At 42.3% G+C, this 18,578-nt stretch overlaps 1 protein-coding gene across 9 annotated transcripts in view; it reads left to right on the top strand.

Annotated features, from left to right (window-relative positions):
• Nucleotides 1-18,578, top strand: part of MTRR (5-methyltetrahydrofolate-homocysteine methyltransferase reductase) — a 517,819-nt gene that overhangs the window by 145,116 nt on the left and 354,125 nt on the right. The gene's annotated exons all lie outside the window — the stretch shown is intronic.

Here is an 18,578-nt window from a genome sequence, read left to right as displayed (position 1 = left end):
TTCAGTTTTTCCTTGTGCAGTGTATCTGAAAGCCTTCATTTTTCAGGCCTCTCTCTCAAGCCACATCTTGTTGCAGTGAGCACAGCAGATTTTTGTGGCAACTAACCTTTTACAGAACATTCAGAAAAGCGAGTGTGCATTGATCCTAAGTGTGTGCAGTGTCCAAAGTGGGATTTAGGATTAAGGGACTTAAGTTTGATGGACTTTAGCAGGTAACTGCTGTATTTTGTGTTACTTTGACTGTAAATTCTGCTTTTCTTCCGTATTTCTCTTGTAATCCCCATTAGAACAATAGACTCCGTAAGTGGCATTGCTATACAGTGTACATCCTGTGCCATGTATGCTTTCCTTGAACAGCCATTTGAGGGGAATACTGCTGTGTGGGATGTGTGAAAATTGCTCATCTGGAAACCCAGATTCTGGATCTAAATGAGCAGGTTTCAAGGCTGCGGGCAATTGACAACATGGAGCGAAGTTTGCTGCTCCTGGAGCACAAACTCTCTGGGGAAGATGGGTGTGGGGATGGAAGTATGGAGGTGCGGAGTGAGGGGGCAGCTAGTTGGGTAACATGTAGAAGGCGGGGTAGATTGCAGGGATTCTAGTCCTGATCTGGTGCACCCCAATAAGTTTGCCAGGCTGTCGAATGAGGATGTGGATCGGGTTGACAGATTACTGGGAGGAGGAGAAAAGAAGAGAAAATACAACAAACACCAATTCACACTGATTTCATAAGACAGTTTAATATAGAAGTTTTAATCGAGTTGTGGTCTCAATACATCAAAAAAATAAGAATACACATCCTTATTCTCACAGATTATATTTCAATGTTTTACATAAGCAACAATAGATAAAATACATAACAGTACTGAATATCAAATGATCATAAAAAATCAGTCCTATATTAGTAGGCAGCAATGTAAAGCTGCAAAAAAATAAACATAAGTTTATACCCAATTAGGACATTAAAAGGTATCACGGTGTGATCTCAGGCAGGGCAAAAAGGTAAGGTGGCACTCAAAGGGGCCCACATGCTTAACCTATACCTTAAAAATGTTTAAAATGTAAAAAAGTTAAAAAAGGTCTCATTTCTTGTTCCGTATAAGCATATCAAAGTCCATATATTCAATTAAATTGTATGACAAGTCACATGCTCATATGGTTCAGTTGTTTCCACAATTGGATCTTTTAAGCTGCAGTCCACACAGGATGATTATACAATGAGTGTGGGCTTCAAATTAGGTGGCCAGCCATTTGTTTGAATAAGTAGCTGGATGTGATAAATATCAGATTTCATCAGATATACTGGCAAGGTTAACCTTTATTTGGATGTTGTGCTTACCCTCAGTTGTTTAACTGTGAAAGTGTATATTTATAATACAGTCCACTCCTCGGACGGTTAATCAGCTTTTACCTCCACAAACAAAGCAGTCAGATCTGTATCGATCAGCGTCTTTCCGATTTTATGCGCATGCATGTCACTCCATTCAGTGCGGTCAGAGAGGGAATCGCACAGGTGTGTAGGAGCGCAGCTCACACGGTTATACGGGGAAGCCGCTGCTGTTGGACTGTTAGTAAGTGTCCGTCTGATGGCTCGTAGCTAGATTAGATTAGGTGCAGCATAAAAACTGATAAATGATGACAGTCCAGCGTAGATACACAGAACAATTGAGAGAGCTGCTAGAGGCGTTTCCGAGCCATTCATCGGCTCCTTCCTCAGTAACTAATGAATTATTTGCCCATAATGCCTGCTTTTATTAACAAAATGTGTGTTATTGAAAACCTGACCTGGATCCACCACATTTTTAGAAAACCCGACCTGGATCCACCACATTTTTAGAAAAACCTTGTTGTGATACCTACAGCAGAATATAATACCCAACAATTACTGGGAGGGGCTGGTGAGGAACCAGCGGTCATGGTCCACATTGGCACTAATGACAAAGTAAGAGGTAGGCCCCTTCCATACTTGCGTTGCAGATCACGTCAGAGTTTGATCAGGGTGCGATCAGGGTTTGGTCAGTGAAAAACGCACATTTTACATCGGAGTGCAATCAGTTTTCAGTCAGTTTGTTCAGTGTCTCGTTTTTTCACGCGCGTTTTTGATGCAATTTCAATGCGTTTTTCACGCGCAGAAAATGCGCGTGAAATCCACTCAGGGTTGAGCTCTATCTTTTCTATGGCAATTGATGCGTGAAAAACGCATTGCACTTGCAAGTGTCTCAGAGTGCAATGCGTTTTTGATGCATCTCCATAGACTTGTATGGTGCGTTTTTAACGCACGTTTAAATCTCGACATGCTCTACTTTTCCAAGTCACGCGTTAAAAAAAACGTGTGTGCGTGAAAAAGAATGCAAGTCTGAAAAGACCCATTGGTTACAATGGGTCAGAGTGCAATGCAAGTTCTGTGCGTCAAAAGCATGCGCAGAAAACGCGCGTGAAAAACGCAAGTGTGAAAGGGGCTGTAGGTGGAATGTCCTTAAAAATTATTTCAGGGATTTGGGCCATAAGCTCAGGGCAAGGACCTCGAAGGTAGTTTTCTCCAAAATACTATCTGTACCACATGCCACACCAGAAAGGCAGCGGGAGATCAGGGAGGTAAATAAGTGGTTCAAAAGTTGGTGTAGGAAGGAGGGCTTTGATTTCATGGAGAACTGGGATGACTTTTCTGTCAGCTACAGGCTCTACAGTAGGGATGGGCTGCACCTCAATGGGGAGAAAAAATGGCTAGAATTTTGGGGGTGTATTTAAACTAGAGACCTGGGGGTAGGGAAACTATACTTGTGCAGGGCAAATAGACAGTGTAGATAGAGAGCTGGGAAGAGTCACAGTATATGGGGGTGGAGTGGGGGCTGGATTAAGATTGGGGAATAAAAACAAAAGGAATAGGGATAGGGAAAACCATATAAAGTGCATGTACACAAATGCCAGAAGCCTCACAATCAAAATGGAGTAACTGGAACTCTTCATGTTGGAGCGAAAATATTATATAGTGGGTATCAGCGCAACATGGCCGGACAGTAGCTATGACTGGGCTGTTACTATAGATGGTTAAAGTCTTTTAAGAAATGATCGTATAAATAAAAAAAGGGGGGGGGTTGTTTATATGTGAATTCTTGCGAGATGACATTGGTGACGCAAATGCAAATGTTGAGTCCCTATGGGTGGAGATAAGTGGAGGGAAAAAGAATAATAAAATATTACTAGGGGTTTGTTATAAGGCTCCAAATATAATGGAGGTATCAGAGGAAATGTTGATGCGGCTGCAAAGCATGGTGAAGCATGGGGGACTTCAATTACCCTGATATTGACTGGGGGGCAGAAACCACCAGGTCATTCAAAGGCAGCAGGTTCTTGTCAACAACAAAAGACAATTACCTGTCGCAACTAGTCCTGGAGCCAGCAAGAGGGGGGGGCACTGCTGGACCTTATCCTAACCAACAGACCTGATAGGGTATCAAAACTACAGGTTGGGGGGAACCTGGGCAATATTGATCATAATATCATTGATTTTGTATTACGCTTTACTAAGAGCGTTAATGGATAGGCAACGAACACTCTAAACTTCAGGAGAGCAAATTTTCAGCATCTAAGGGAAGACCTTAAAGGCATAGACTGGGATAATGTTCTCAAAGACAAAAGCCCCCCCCCCCCCCAAAAAAAAAAATGGGACTATTTTTCATATATTCTAAAAAAGTCCTTTGAGAAACACATACCATATTGGAAAAAGCATAAGAGGAACAAGAAAAAGCCAATGTGGCTAACTAGTCTTGTAAGGAAAGCAAAAAGCGAGAAAGATAAGGCGTTTAAGGTTCTATAACATGAAGGCGCCTGTGAGGCATTACAGGATTCTAGAGAGAAAAATAAATCCGGAAAAAAGCAGATAAAGACTGTAAAAATAGAGACTGAGAGAAATATTGCCAAATTATTTTTCAAGTATATTAATGATGAGAAACTCAAAATGGAGAGTGTGGGCCCTCTTAGGAATAACACGGGGGTCATGGTGGAAGGAGATAAAGAAAGGGCCAATCTACTGAATGTCGCCTTCTCGACTGTCTTTACCCAGGAAAATCCTCTGGTGGAAGACACAGTGAGGAATAATGTAAATTCTCTTTGGAGTGTCAACGGTTTAACGCAGGAAGGGGTATGCCGCCGCCTAGTAACCACTAAGATAGGTAAATCACCGGGGCCAGATGGCATACTACCCCAGCTTCTGCATGAACTATGTACCGTGATAGACAAACCGTTATTTTTAATATTTGAAGATTCACTGAGGATTGGTTATGTTCCATAGCATAGCAAATGTGGTACCATTATACAAAAAAGGATCAAAACGCGATCCTGGAAACTACAGACCTGTGAGTCTAACTTCTGTGGTGAGGAAAATATTTGAGGGGTTTGTTAGAGATGCTATCCTAGCCGGACTACGAGGAGGTAAGTTCCAGACTGGACCTGGGGGACGCTGTAGATCTGGACTTTTCAAAGGCATTTGACACCGTGCCGCATAAAAGGTTGGTATATGAAATGAGACTGCTGGAATTAGGGGAAAATCTGTGTATTTGGGTAAGTAATTGGCTTAGTGATAGAAAACAGAGGATCGTCATTAACCGCTTAAAAACGCAGGGTATGTCCACTCATTTCTCGCTCTCCATCTTCAAAAATCCATAACTTTTTCATTTTTCCCTGTACAGAGCTGTGTTGGGGCTTATTTTGTGCGTAACAAATTTTACTTTCCCTTGATGTTATTATTTTCCTTTGCCGGAAAAAAAATTCCAAATGTGGAAAAATTGAAAAAAAACTGCATGTGCGTCACTTTCTTGTGGGCTCAGTTTTTATGACTTTCACTCTTCGCTCCAAATAACACCTCTACTTTATTCTTTGGTTTGCCATCTTCTGACGCTAATAACTTTGGTGTATGGAGCTTTCTGAGATGTCTTTTTTTGCGAAATGAGCCGACGTTTTCATTCCTACCATTTTGAGAACTGTGCAACATTTTTATCACTTTTCATTACATTTTTTATGTGAGCCCTCTTCATAGATCCGTGGCAGATATGGCACATTCTCGGATTGGGTTGAGGTTACCAGTGGAGTGCCACAGGGGTCAGTATTGGGGCCACTTCTTTTTAATATTTTTATTAATGACCTTGTAGTGGGTTTACAAGTTTCAATATTTGCAGATGATACTAAGCTGTGTAAAGTAATAAATACTGAGGTCGATAGTTTAGCATTACAGAAGGATCTGTGGAAGCTTGAGTAGTGGGCAGAGAAATGTTTGATGAGGTTTAATGTAGATAAATGTAAAGTTATGCACTTGGGCCATGGAAACGAAAAGTATAATTATGTTCTAAACAGTCAATTACTTGGTAAAACTGGAGCTGAAAAGGACTTGGGGGTATTTGTAGATGGTAAACTTAATTTCAGTGACCAGAGCCAGGCCAGGAATAGATTCTCATGATAAAGACATAGTTTTGCCCATATACAAATCACTGGTCAGGCCACCCATGGAATATTGTGTACAGTTTTGGGCACCAGTGTATAAAAAGGCCATAGTAAAGCTGGAACGGGTGCACAGGAGAGCAACCAAGATTATTAGGGGAATGGGGGGATTAGAATACAATGACAGATTACAAAACTTGGGATTATGCAGTTTAGAAAAAAGACGACTGAGGGGAGACCTCATTACAATGTACAAATACCTGAACGGACAGTACAAGGATCTCTCCAAAGATCTTTTTATACCTAGGCCTGTGACCAGGGCAAGGGGCATCCTCTATGCCTAGAGGAGAGGCGATTCTACCATCAACATGTACCATAAAAAATGTGACAAGTTCCAATAGCCTCTCAAATGATGAGTTTTTAAAATGCCTATGTTGGTTTCTTTTTTTGAATCAGTTATTTTTTATTTGGTTTAAAACACACAAACAAAACACATTCCCTTCCCCAGATGAGCACTAATGTCCATGATATCCAGTGTCATTCAAATGACTTCCTTGCAGAGCATGTGTACAAAGTCTGTAGATGACATGTCAGTGGAAATCCAAATTATCCAAATCATTATGTAATAGGACACAATACAATTATCTGTCCTTGTTTACAGGCACCATAGTAAGGAGTGTACTTTTGGAGGACGTTATTTGGGAGTTTTACGTTTTGTGCACTTAACAGCACCTGACACTTTTCTGCAAACAGCAATAGTGTTACAGTATCCTCCATACACACTATGCACTTTTTAAACATCTTTTTACTGCCCCTTACTAAGAGCCTTATTGTCACTTATCTGCATTCCAGTTTTCATTGTTCTGCATACTATTTTTGATACTTTTAGCAGGAATCAGTCCCATGTATCACCCTCTATCATCTGATTGTATTTTTGTAGTGTCCTTGTTTCCCTTAATCAGATCAACCTGTTATCAGCTTTTAAATGTTTGTCTGTCATGTATTATTCAAATAAAGATGCATTTTTTAATATATTTCGGGCAAATTGGCTTTGTTGTTCTTTAGATAGGTTTTGTATGTATTTATAGCCATACCACATTGCTAGATTAGGAGCGTACCATATAGGTAGAGTAAAGGTAGAGTAGAGCTAGGGAGATCCCATTGGAAATGGTTGTACCATTAGATTAATATTATTCCCACCTCATTACTACTATTTCTGCCCTTTACCTTATGTATGCAGCTACATTATTAGTGTTAATATATTTCTCAAAGTAAAGTGTGATGGAGCAGTCACAAGTTGGCATATTCAGCAAAACAGAGTGTTTAACCGAGCAGGTTGCAAAATAATCTATCTCGAGCCAGAGTCAATGGAGCTAAGCCTAGATGTCCCGAATAGGGTACATCGGTGTCATATATAAGCTTAATAAGCTCCAGCAATTCCACATCAGGTGAATTAAACCAGCTCTTGCTTGTTAGCATACTGGGCATGTGTCATCAGCTCTATAACCTATTTTAAATAACCTAGTGGGATTCTAATGTACCCAATGGATGAGGTATAGATTAGACACAAGTGCCTCGCTAACAGAAGCTTTAGTTATAAGTTCCAGTATATCTTTCCACTGATCAGCTGAGCTATTCCCTAGATCCTCTGCCCATCTAGGCTTTACTGTCAGCTGTGATTTATTAAGGTGGGCATCTTGCAAGTATCTATAGTGGGAAGAGATGACCCCTTTTGATATCGCCTCCTTAAACCACCATTTCCAACACCAGGTTACTAGCAGACTTATCAACTGGGTTAATTCGGTTCTGAGATGAGTGCATAGTGGATCTGCAGAAACTGATCGCCATCCTCCTTACACCATTGGAGTGTTATTAGTTTTATACGAGGGATTCCCTTCCACCATATAAGGTCTCTGAACATACCATTTAATTTATGGAACATTATAATTTATATCTATACCGGGGCTTTATGTAACACATATAATATTTGTGGCATAAGGATCATTTTTATAAGGTTGATTTTTATTGGTAGTTTACAAAGTCTTAACCTGGGATCTTGCCAGTAATGGTTGTACATTAAGAGAAATGATCTATTACACGGGTAATATCTGTCTGCTATTACCCGTGAGCAGGCTTGTGGTGATAACGGGGGAATAACTGATTTTGTCTAATTAATAAGTAATCCAGACAATTCCCCAAAGGATTTAATAATGGTCACTGCAGCTGGAAGGGAATTGTCCCAATCATCTATAAAAGCAGGAGATCATCTCCATAGAGTGCAACTTTCTCCGCCAAGCACGCATACTAAAATCTCTTAACTTCAATAGAACTTCGCAACGCAGCAGCTAGGGGTTCCACATCTATTGCAAAAAGTAGGGGCGCCCTTGTCGTGTCCCTCTATACAGGGGGAATACAGATGAGAGTTGTGAGTTAATTTGTATTCATGTTAGACCAGTGGTGGCGAACCTATGGCACGGGTGCCAGAGGTGGCACTCTGAGCCCTTTTTGTGGGCACCCAGGCCATCACCAGAGAAGACTCCAGGTATCTTCCTACAGTCCCAAACAGCCCAGGACTTGCTGTGAAAGGACTACCTGGGACTAGCACAGTGGGAAGGTGTGGACAGATCTGGATTCTTCCTGTTTATGGGACCCTAGAGGGAAGCTACAATGATCATCCAAATTTCTTCTAGCTTCTGCTTAATTGGTGTCCTCAGGGTGCTGATATGAATGAAAGCTGTGACAGAGCAGGAAGTATAAATCACTTTGTGACAAATAAGTGGGACTTGGTTGTAGTTTGGCACTCTCTCTAAAAGGTTCGCCATCACTGTGTTAGACATTACTAGAGCAATTGAAACCAAGCTATTAACCGAGGGCCAAACCCCATTCTAGTTATCACAGTCCATAGATAGTTCCATTCCACAATATTGGATGCCTTGACTGCATCAAAAGATACAACCCCGGGATCCAGCAGCTGGTGCATAGAGGCTTTAATATTTAGGAAAAGGCGTCTGATATTTATTGCAGTGGATATATTTGGCCAGGGTCGGACTGGGGTGCCTGGGGCCCACCAGAGAAATTGATTCTGGGGGCCCACCATACCGCTGCCTAGAAATATTTGTTATTTCACAGGAGTTAACTATAACACTTCCACTCCTTTGAATGTTTTCTGCAGCACATAAGAAGACAAGGCACTGACATTATAGGAATAGTCTAGATAGTTAGTCAGTAATTACAGTTATCAGACTCAAAAGTGGATTCAGTACCTCAAGATGCAGGACGACTTCTCCTTTTTTTTCTTATCACTTGAGAATTTTCTTAATCTCTGTGAGGCACACCTCCACACTGTGCAACTAAAAATATCACCGTCACTACAGCATAATGTCACCTGGATAACAATGTCCCACTACTAAATAATATTTAACACTCACAACACAACTGACCGCACTGTGCCCCCCCCCCACCAATACCAAATATATGCCCATAACAAAAAACATACTGTGCACTTTCCATAAATGAAATATTACATTGAGCTCCTTAGTTTATTACAATACACACCCCTGAGTAAATAATATGATAAACCTAATAAAGTAAATTGGACATCATTCGCTTTAATTAATTACATAATATATCATTTCTTATGCTCTCCTTATATTTACTGCCCCGCTTATCAAATATTTTATATAAAAGTCCTAATAAATACTCCTATTCAGGTATCTATTGGCACAGCACAGTACTACTACTCCTATTCAGGTATCTATTGGCACAGCACAGTACTACTACTCCTATTCAGGTATCTATTGGCACAGCACAGTACTACTACTCCTATCCTGTATATATGGGCCCAGTACTACCACTCCTACCCTGAATATATGGACACAGCACAGTACTACTACTCCTATCCTGTATATGTAGACACAGTACCGTACTACTACTCCTATCCTGTATATATGGACACAGCACAGTACTACTACTCCTATCCTGTATATATGGACACAGCACAGTACTACTACTCCTATCCTGTATATATTGGTACAGCACAGTACTACTGCTTCTATCCTGTATATATAGGGGCAGCACAGTACTACTACTCCTATCATGTATGTATGGACACAGCATTGTACTACTACTCCTATCCTGTATATATAGACACAGCACAGTACTACTACTCCTATCCTGTATATTTGGACACAGCACAGTACTACTACTCCTATCCTGTATATATTGGTATAGTACAGTACTACTACTCCTATCCTGTTTATATTATCACAGTACTACTACTCCTATCCTGTATATATGGGCCCAGTACTACTACTCCTACCCTGTATATATGGACACTGCACAGTACTACTACTCCTATCCTGTATATATGGGCCCAGTACTACCACTCCTACCCTGAATATATGGACACAGCACAGTACTACTACTCCTATCCTGTATATGTAGACACAGTACAGTACTACTACTCCTATCCTGTATATGTAGACACAGTACAGTACTACTACTCCTATCCTGTATATATGGACACAGTACTACCACTCCTATCCTGTTTATATAGACACTGCACAGTACTACTACTCCTATCCTGTATATATGGGCCCAGTACTACCACTCCTACCCTGAATATATGGACACAGCACAGTACTACTACTCCTATCCTGTATATATTATCACAGTACTACCACTCCTATCCTGTTTATATGGACACAGCACAGTACTACTAATCCTATCCTGTATATATGGGCCCAGTACTACTACTCCTACCCTGTATATATGGACACAGCACAGTACTACTACTCCTATCCTGTATATATGGACACAGCACAGTACTACTACTCCTAACCTGTATATATGGACACAGCACAGTACTACTACTCCTATCCTGTATATATAGGCACATCACAGTACTACTACTCCTATCCTGTGTATATATAGGCACATCACAACACATTACTACTCCTTTCCTGTATATAGGCGCAATGCCCTCTCCCCTTATAACATATGGTGCCCCTTTATTATACTGTATATATCTTCTAGTGGCCATTAATTATATTTATTACTTCAATGGGGTTCCCTACTACTATGCCCCCCTATAATAAATATAGTCTGCTAGTTAAAAATAATATTCACTCACCTTTAGCAGCGTCTCTTCTCCTGGACCCTGCGCCAGTGGAACTGTGAAGAAGCAGCCGCGCGGCAGCGTGAGTGCATCATCACGCTGCCGCAAATCAAGGGACACAGCGCGACGCGTGCCGGCAAAAAAACGTCCGCGTCGCACGCACTCTTATTAGATATAGTACTTGATGTGGCCACTTACGGCCGCATCGAGTACCTTTGCTGTCACTCACTGGCAGGGCCCTCCGATCGGGATGGAGGCCCCTGCCGTAGCGGAGGTATCGGAGGCCCACTCTGGGCCAGTGCGACCTGGCTGGCAGCGCCCCCAGATGGGGATGGAGGGCCTTGCCATAGCAGAGGTATCGGGGGCCCACCAGAGGATTCACCGGTGCTCCGGCGGGCCAGTCCGAGCCTGTATTTGGCATAAATCCTGCCTGATCTGGGTGGATAAATGCTGTAATTACATTGGAGAGCCTGATGGCCAACACCTTAGCTAGTAACATTATGTCAACTGTCAGTAGGGACAGTGGAGTAACAAGACCCCAGTGGGCCCTGGTGCGAACGGGGCCCCCTGTATACCTTAACCCCTTGCTTCCGGCCCCATACCGCATGTTATTCTTCAGAATACACATATACCGTATATACTTTTCAAAATATGCAGGCGTGACCATGTGATATAGGTGGAATTACTAAACTCCACACAAACTGCTTTTAGATGATCTAAATCAACATGTACAGTGCAGCAAGAGAGACTCGTACTGCCTCCCTTATACAGGAATAAAGCTTCATTAACTGGATCTCCATGCCCCGTCACATTCCAAGACATTACATTATTAGGTACCGCTCAAGGAGAGCGGGCACCGTTCGTGTCACACTAATTACAGGTCCCACTAAAGGACCCCCAGGCAGAACTGTAGCCTATGAGACAGGAACGGGCTTCCAGATGACAGCGGAGTGTCAGAAGAGAATGGAACACACCACAACAGTGTGACCACCTCTAACGCCCCTCTGCAAAATAGCAGCTATGTATATTTAGAACATAAATCTAAAAGAATTAACAGCACAAAGTAAAGAACTCCTTTTTTACAAAGCAATACTCATCAGTTATATGGAATAGACAAAAATTTTCAAGGTGCTTTTCGGTCTCACCATCCCAGATACTTGGAACATCTCTAGAGGCAGAAGAAAGGAACTTTAGCCAGCTCCGTTCTGCTCATTTTGAAGTTGGTTCTCATGGGTATCCAGCCATCGAAGAGCTCGATCGTGTGTTTGTAAATCTCTTTGAAGCGGTGGCATGGTGTGTTTCATGTCACCTACCCATTCCTCCAGTTCAGTAGTGCATTCTGAGAGCTTTTTAATATCACATCGAATGATGGCAACATCTTCGGCCAGTGTCCCCACTTTGAGATTCAGAGTAGATAGGAATTTATTGCACACCCCTATTGCTTGTAAGACATCTTGGATTGTAGGTTCTGGAAGTTGTTGTTTATTAGGAGCAGGCTGCGCCGTAGTTTCCTCTTAGCCCTCTCTATCATTCGCTGCTGGCAAATTCCCATCATCCTTACATAGTTATCCCCAGCTATGTTTTCTGGTTCAAGGTTTTGGAGAAGTGTGTTCTTGGGCTTCTGCTCTACTTCTCATTCCATCGGATGTTGAGGATCTGGCAAATCTTTCAAGTTGTGCAGCTGCACCTCTCCCAAAAGCTTCAGAGCGGCTAGATATAGCAGGTGTAGAGCAGCTCCATTTTGAGAAGCCTTGCAACCACTTTTGTTTCTTCCCCATGCCTGCCGGTAGAAGGAGGAGAAGGCAGTTAATAGTATCTCAGGTAGCTGGAATTACAGAAGGAGGTAAATGCAGCTGACAGGGAGAGGGTGCTCTGGCTCACCAATCTGATGTTTGCATATTGGTGGCTACAGAACGCTAAGGAATGCACAGTCAAAGCAGCAGGAGTAGGGGAAAAAAGAAAGCTTGCAGCAGAAGTGTGTCTGAAGGATACAGAGGATTCTTCCAGCAGCTGGCCTCAGTATACAGTGCAGGTCTCCCTTAAGGGCATCAGGAGGGGGGTGCAATCTGCAGAACCTGCCCATGAAATTGACTTCTTGGCTGGAAGTGACTCTTGGACACTTTCAAAATCCAGCCCCCGGCTTCTCCCAGATGTAGGCTTTAACCTCCAGAAAAGCCTCCACGACTCAACGGGTCCTCGGATGGGACAGCAGACCTCATTAGAGCCAGATTCATTCAGCAGGCTAATATGAGGGTGCAAGGGAAGTCTCCAGGCCCAGCGGCGCAATCTCCCAGCCGGAGAGCACTTCTGGTTGGCCGCTTCTCAAATTTAGGCCCTGGCTTCTCCTCTCACCAGGCCGCAAGTAGGTCTCGGCCTGCGGTACAGCCTGATGGCTTCCCAGGGTCCCGAATCCAGCTGTGGAGCTTTTGTTCGCCCAGCAGGGCACTCAGCTAAATTGAATTTGGGGCCAGAGAGTAAGTGATGGCTCTCAACTGGGGCACAGCTGGTAGCAAGAGAAAGGATAAGCACCTTGGATGCAGATTATGAGGTTACTCCAGGATAATATTATCGGATTCTGCAGGAGCTCTCTACCCTCATGTTTCATCACATGCCGTGCTTAAACCCACCTACCACCTTTGTTGGTTTCTGATTATATTGATCATTAACCCCCTAGTGACCCCCTATATGGATTTATCCATCGCTCATTAAGGAGCTTTAGGTTGGACCGACAGGTTTCTCTGTTGGCCTAACCTGAGGACTTTACAGGCCCCCCGTGCAGGGGGAGCAGTGCCCCGGCTGTCATGACAGTCATATGGCCCTGCTCTAACAGTCCAGATCGGACTCTGTTCTGATCCGGCTGTTAACCCTTTCAATCCTACGGTCAGTGCTGTGACTGCGGGATTGATTTACCTGCAGAGGAAGGGGGCTCCCTCTCCAATTGGTTACATTTGGAAACGCAATCCAAAGGCTCCACTCGTGATCACATATTTTGTTAACATTGTGTTTCCAACACGTTAACTAAACGCAAAGTAAATGCAATCTTGCATTTGGATTTCAAAACACAACCAAAATGCCACATGTTAATGTGACCCCAGGGGCTCTTCAAACACGTCATGGCACCTGAAAACTCTTCTGCCCTACAAAAGCTCAATGGCTCCTTCCCTTCTGTGCCCTGACAGTGGGTTGAATCCACATGCGGGGTGTTCTCTTACTTTTATTTAGTTTATGTGGGTACATTTTGCTGCTAAATTAATGCAATAATGATAAATAGTAGTGAATTCCAAATCAAACCTTCATTTTGTTTGAATTAATGTAGAATACATGAAGGGTTTACAAGCTTTCTATCTGCTGTTTTGAATAATTTGAGGGCTGAAGTCAATAGAACCTGTTGATATGTGGTGGGTTTCTATTAACAAAACTTAATTGATTGCAAAATTTTCTGTAAAATTTGTGATCTTTCTAGCATCATAATAAAACAAATGGACACTTATAAAATGTTGCCAACACAAAGCTGAGATATGGTAAATGTTAGCAACTAATTTGGGTAGTAATACTATCAGTTTGAAAACTAGAATATTATGAATTTTGAAAACAGCTATTTTTTTTCGAAATGTTTACTAAATTCACCTTTTTTCATAAATAAATGTTACATATATCAACCAAAATTTCCCACTAACTTGAAGTACAAAATATAATGACAAAACAAATTCAAAAACACTAGGGTAAGTTAAAGCCTTATAAAGTTATAACCAGATAAAGTTACTCATGCTTGTTTTGAAAAATAGGCCTTGGTCATCAAGGCACATATGAGCTTGGTCACTAAGGGGTTAAAAGAATATTAAGCATTACTTGGGTCCTTGCCAGCACTGTGTAGGGAGTAATGGGGGAAGACTTCTGCAACAGCCTGAGTCCTCTTTTCCACGATTCATCTTTCCCTTGTCTTTACTCAACACCACCACTCCCTCTCTCCCTTCTATCCCCTAACTACATCAGCTGGAAATGTTAGAAGAATCGAAGTGCAGAGCGACAGTGGGCCCCTCGTTTTCCCAATCTGTGGGGGTCATGCTCTATGTGTCCATCTACCCTGGTCTCTGTAACTATTTCTGCTTTAATAATACAGTTTAATATTATTAACCCCTTAACGCTCTGCGCCGTAGCTCTACGGCACAGAGGTACAGGGAATGTATAAAGAGGGCTCATGGGCTGAGTCCTCTTCATACAAAGGTGGGGGTTGTTGCATATTGCTTGCACCGATCGCGGCTATGAACCTTTTGATTACCGCCGGCAAAGTCGGCGGCGGCATTTAAAAGACGGCGCCGCCATCTTTATTCCGATCGCCGCGCCCCCGAACTTCATCGGGGGCAGCGATTGGTTGCCATGGTAGCCTCGGGTCTTCGTTTGACCCGAGGCTTAATGGCTTCTGCAGATTCGTTACAATGAGCCAGTGGCTCATTGTAATGAATCATGTGCAAGAATGCCATATATTGCAATACAGAAGTATTGCAGTATGTGGTAGGAACGATCTGACTATCTAGGGTTAATGTACCCTCGATGGTCTAAGAATTAGTGAAAAACAAAAGTTTAAAAAAGTTAAAAAATAAAAAAAATTAATAAAATATTAAAAATTCAAATCACCCCCCTTTCGCTAGAACTGATATAAAACATAATAAACAGTAAAAATCACAGACACTTTAGGTATCGCCGCGTCCCAAAATGCCCGATCTATCAAAATATAAAAACGATTACGGCCGGCGGTGACCTCCGAGACGGGAAATGGCGCCCAAATGTCCGAAATGCGACTTTTACACCTTTTTACATCACATAAAAATGGAATAAAAAATTATCAAAATGTCGCACAGACCTCAAAATAGAAGCAATGCAAACATCGGCTCATTTCGCAAAAAATGACACCTCATACAGCTCCGTGCGCCAAAGTATGAAAAAGTTATTAGCTTCAGAAGATGGCAAAAAATGTTTTTTTATTTTTTTGTACACAATCGTTTAATTTGGTATCACCTCGATCGCACCGAACCATAGAATCAAACTAAGGTGTTATTTGGAGCGCATAGTCAAAGTCGTAAAAACTGAGCCCACAAGAACGTGATTTTTCAATTTTTCCACATTTGGAATTTTTTTTCAGCTTCGCAGTACACGGCATGTTAAAATAAATAACATTACGGGAAAGTAACATTTGTTACGCACAAAATAAGCCCTCACACAGGTCTGTACACGTAAAAAGGTGAAGGTGGAGAGCGAGAAATGAGGGAAAAAACCCTGCGTCCTTAAGGGGTTAAACTGTTTCTCTTAACCATGTACATTTAGGGAAAGTTAAAGGGGACATTTATCATACAAAAGCGATTTCTGTATGGTGTAAGACTGCCTCTCAACTGTACCAAATGCTTCAGGAGGCCTGCTCCACTGGTGTACAGTTCTTCCCACTGCTGCCATGCACAATTACATGAGAGGTTTACTTTCCAAAATGTCAGTGCCATTCATTGGGAATTTATTTTTTATTTCACCTCATCACCTTTGCAAACGATACACATGCATGTTTTTCTCACAAACCCCTCTTTCACCCAATGGGCTCAAAACATTTCAGCAGCTGCAGTCTAATTTTGAATTTTAGATTCCTTCAAATCCAACATGCTTTTAGGTCTGTGGATCAGTGGAAGAAATCTTATAAAGAGTATGCTCCTTCTCTCTTAGTGAAGCTCATATGCTAACACTGTATTTACTCCACAGAGTATATAGAACCCCAAGTATATGTTTGACATCTAGGCCTGATGCTCATTCCCCTCGTTGCCATGCTGAGGTGGCAGATCTGCTTCATATGATTTGGTCCTGTCCAAACTTGAAGGGTTCTGGAATGCAGTGGTAGATATCATTAACAATGTATGTTGAGTACATATTGTCTGAATTTGTTTGTGTGAGCTTAAGAAGATTTAAGTTATTCTTCGGTATATCCAGTTTCCTAGTGCTTTGGTCATGAATAATAGTGTGTGGACCTGACCTGTAATGTTTGGAACTGTGTTAGGCCCCTTCTAAGCTCGCGAGTGTGATGGGTTCAACTTGTAACATGTGTTGCTCAGTTCGGGCCGGGAGATCCGGGCAGCACGCGTTGCAAGTGTGATACAAGTTCAACGTATCACACTTGCAAGTGTAGAAGGGGCCTTAGAAGTTTGGGTTTGCTTAACCCTTCCACCCTCTTTGCCGTTGACACTCCGCCCAATGACGAACAGTGTTAATAGTGGTATTTTGCAACCTGGATCGAACCTTAATCCAATTGCTTTATTGCCATATGAATGAAACAGAACAGCATCTTAAAGCAAGCAGCATTAGTTGAGGTACATTAGAAATGCCCTGTTTCCCGAAAATAAGACAGTGTCTTATATTAATTTTTGCTCCTAATAAGGTACAAGGTCTTATTTTCAGGGGATGTCTTATTTTTCCATGAACAAGAATTTACATTTATCGTTGAACAAAAAATCAACTTCTCTAACATCCTTATAACTCTCCAAACTCTGAATTTCATGCTGTATTTCTTGTGACTCCATTTCTATTAGAATCATTGGCCCCAGTCTCTCATGTATAGTAAAAGCAATTTCCATAAATGACCCTTCTTATCCTGGTAGCTGCTGGTATCACATTTGCAGCATTTAGTTCCATGAATTCTTTCCCATATCTCAACCTTCTGCAGCATCTAAAAGATCTACTAATACTAATGTATGGTGTGGGGGGAGCTGCTGCAATGGCTGCTGCTAGGTCTTCTTTTCAGGGGAGGCCTTATATTTCTAAGCCTGATCAAAATTGTACTAGGTCTCATTTTCGGGGGATGTATTATTTTAGGGGAAACCGGGTAACGACGTACATAATAATGTAATAATTCACAACTCGTGGAGAATTCTGCATAATAGTGACAACCTTAAAACTCCCTTCCAACTTATACATATAACAATCACCATCCTGGATGGGTTAAAGTAAAACTAGGGTTAGGCAACACGGTACTAAGCTGTCTTTTCCCTGTAAATTGAGAAATCCCTCTTGTTAGCAATGTGCAGATGGGTACAGGTTATAAGAATCATAGTACACTCATTGAAAAGGGGTGAGAGTCTCTCTTACCCTATTTAATGTCCGTAGTCTATCTGTGAAGAGCAACAGGAGCCCCCCACTCTCCAGAACTTATCCGGGCAGCTGCAGTGTTTAGCTGGCTAGTGCAGCCTTGGCCACACCATGGTCACGGTGCTTGGTATGGGGACAGGAGGGCTGACCTTTAGCCTGGCAGGTCTCCAGCAGGTGGTGTGTGCAAGAAATATGGAGGGAGAGGCTGATGCAGTGGTTTCTCTCTAGGCTAACCCCTGAGTTGTCTGTAGGATGGGGATGGATGGGGAAGTCAGGTGGTACGCAGCCTGCATCCAGGGATCAGATGGAGACAGTGTTGTGCAAATCAATTTACAGTTCTTTATTCATCAGCAGACAACAGCTAAACAATTAAAGGGGTTATGTCACCAAAAGCACCTGGACAGAGTTCAGCTCAGTGCATTGTAAACTATAATTTCACCATTTACATTTATTAAAAATTATGCAGCCTTACTGAGTTATTCTGCTGTAAGCTGACTGCTGGCTCCCCCTGCTGGTAGCTGTGTCATGTCCTGTCTGCCTTCTCTCCTGGCCGAGTCTGCGCAGAAGGATTCGGTTTCTGCTACTCTGTTTACATCTCTGACTGGAGATTTCTCCGCTGCCTCACACTGAAGGAGGTCAGCTGACAGGGAGCAGCCAATGGGAGAGAGGGGGAGGGGCCGAATGAGCTGTGCAGCCGAGTGCAGGCTGTGATCTGCACTACAAGTCTAACACCAGGCTCCTCCAGAGCAAACAGGGGCACAATAAAGGTAATACACCCAGGAAGGAAGAGGGTCCATTCAGAGCACAGACTGCCCCTAACATGTTTATAGATCTGTCATATTACAGTGTAGCAGCCCTCACCCACATGTAGCCACCATTAATCAAATAAGTAAAGGATCTGAGCTCTGAC

This window comes from Engystomops pustulosus, chromosome 5 (genome assembly GCF_040894005.1).
Source record: "Engystomops pustulosus chromosome 5, aEngPut4.maternal, whole genome shotgun sequence".
NCBI lineage: Eukaryota > Metazoa > Chordata > Amphibia > Anura > Leptodactylidae > Engystomops > Engystomops pustulosus.
The sequence above is the reverse complement of the archived record's forward strand: the minus strand, read 5'-3'. Positions and strand labels throughout refer to the sequence as shown.